This window comes from Salvelinus namaycush, chromosome 1 (assembly GCF_016432855.1).
Source record: "Salvelinus namaycush isolate Seneca chromosome 1, SaNama_1.0, whole genome shotgun sequence".
Classification (NCBI taxonomy): domain Eukaryota; kingdom Metazoa; phylum Chordata; class Actinopteri; order Salmoniformes; family Salmonidae; genus Salvelinus; species Salvelinus namaycush.
Window position 1 is genome coordinate 48184630 of NC_052307.1, and position 2330 is coordinate 48186959.

The window sequence follows — 2330 nt, forward strand, 5'->3', positions numbered from 1 at the left end:
TTACGGATGCAGGCAAGGAGGCAGTGATAGCTGAGATCTTGATTGAAAACAGCAAAGGTGTATTTGATGGGCAAGTTAGTTAGGATGCCATCTATGAGGGTGCCCGTGTTTACGGATTTGAAGTTGTACCTGGTAGGTTCATTGATAATTTGTGTGAGATTGACGGCATCAAGCTTAGATTGTAGGATGGCCGGGGTGTTAAGCATGTCCCAGTTTAGGTCACCTAGTAGCACGAGCTCAGAGGATAGATGGGGGGCAATCAATTCACATATGGTATCGAGGGCACAGCTGGGGGCAGAGGGAGGTCTATAGCTTGCGGCAACGGTGAGAGACTTGTTTCTGGAAAGGTGCATTTTTAGAAGTAGAAGCTCGAATTGTTTGGGTACAGACTTGGATAGTAATACAGAACTCTGCAGGCTATCTTTGCAGTAGATTGCAACACCGCCCCCTTTGGCAGTTCTATCTTGGTGGAAAATGTTATAGTTTGCGATGGAGATTTCAGTATTTTTTGTGGTTTTCCTAAGCCAGGAATCAGACACGGCTAAGACATCCGGGTTTGCAGAGTGTGCTAAAGCAGTGAGTAAAACAAACTTAGGGAGTAGGCTTCTAATGTTAACACGCATGAAACCAAGGCTTTTACAGTTACAGAAGTCAACAAATGAGAGCACCTGGGGAGTGGGAGTGGGGCTAGGCACTGCAGGACCTGGATGAACCTCTACATCACCAGAGGAACAGAGGAGAAGTAAGATAAGGGTACGGCTAAATGCTATACGAACTGGCCGTCTAGCACGTTCGGAACAGAGAGAAAAAAGGAGCAGGTTTCTGGGCTCGATAGCATAGATTCAAGGCATAGTGTACAGACAAAGGTTAGGTAGGATGTGAGTACATTGGAGGTAAACCTAGGCATTGAGTAATGATGAGAGAGATATAGTCTCTAGAGACGTTTAAACCAGGTGATGTCATTGCATATGTAGGCATATTGAGCAGGGCTAGAGGCTCTACAGTGAAATAAGACAGTAATCACTAACCAGGACAGTAATGGACGAGGCATATTGATATTAGAAAGAGGCATGCGTAGCCAAGTGAACATATGGGTCCAGTGAGTGGTTGGGCTGACTGGGGACACGGCGATTCAGACAGTTAGCAGGCCGATACTAATAAGCTAACAGTTAGTAGGCCGGGGCTAAACAAGCTAGCAGTTAGCAGACCGGGGCTGGCAAGCTAGCAGTTAGCAGACTGGGGCTAGCAAGTTAGCCTTTGGGGGACGTCGCGATGGGGGTAAGTCTGTTTTTGCCTCTTTGTGCAGTGACGTCGATAGACCAGTCGTGGAATTAGTAGGGTTCCAGGTAGCTCTAGGTAGCTAGCAGGCCTAGCAGGTTAGCAGAATGGGCCTTCAGCGGGCGTCACGCCTGAGGGGCCTGTTGGAGTCCTCGGGCAGATTATGTCGGTATTCCAGTCGTAGAGGATCGGCGGGGTTCCGTGCCCCGTACTGGTAGTAGAAGGGGTCCGGATATTGTAGCCCAGGAGTGGGCTTCGGTGGTAGCACAGGAGCCCTGGCCGGGCTAGCTTCAGGCTAATTGGTGCTTGCTCCGGGATGGAAACGCTAGCAAGGAGTGGTCACCCGGGATTGCGGTTAGCTAGTTGCGAAGATCCAGATGAAAATGTTCATCTGGAGTTTGCGGTAGGAATCCGGTGATATGGAGTGAAATAGGTCCGTTATGCTCTGGTTTGAGTCACGTTGTTCGAACTGACGAGAGCTTTCCGAGCTAAAGGTTAGCTGATGACCGCTAGCAGTGGTTTGCTAACTGATAGCTGGTAGGTAGTTGGCTGGCTATCTTCAGTTGAGGGATTCCAGATCCGAAGTAAATAGAAATGCTTTAGAAAAAAAAGCTGATCCACGCCACATTGGGTGAGGCGGGTTGCAGAATAGTATTTAGAAGTTGCTGTTTAGGAAGATATTTTTAAAAGATATGTGAAGAAAAAGATGTAAAAATATATATACAAGGGACAGGACAAAGACAAAGACGTCTGACTGCTACGCCATCTTGGATCTCGTAAGTAAGCATTTCAAGGTAAAGTATACCTGTTGTATTCGGTGCATGTGACAAATACAATTTGATTTGATTTAGAAGTATAATTTAGTTGCTAGTGGCAGCCGACACCGGTCGGGCTTCAAGTTGAGTTACTCAATGAGAGGGGCAGCACTAAGCTACCCTGCAACGTCACTTCCTGGAGTAGCTCAAACTGAGCATGGTATGTCTACATGACTGACTTAATTTGGATTCAGTGCGCTATTAGGTCTTCACATAGGAATGAATGGTGTCATGTAA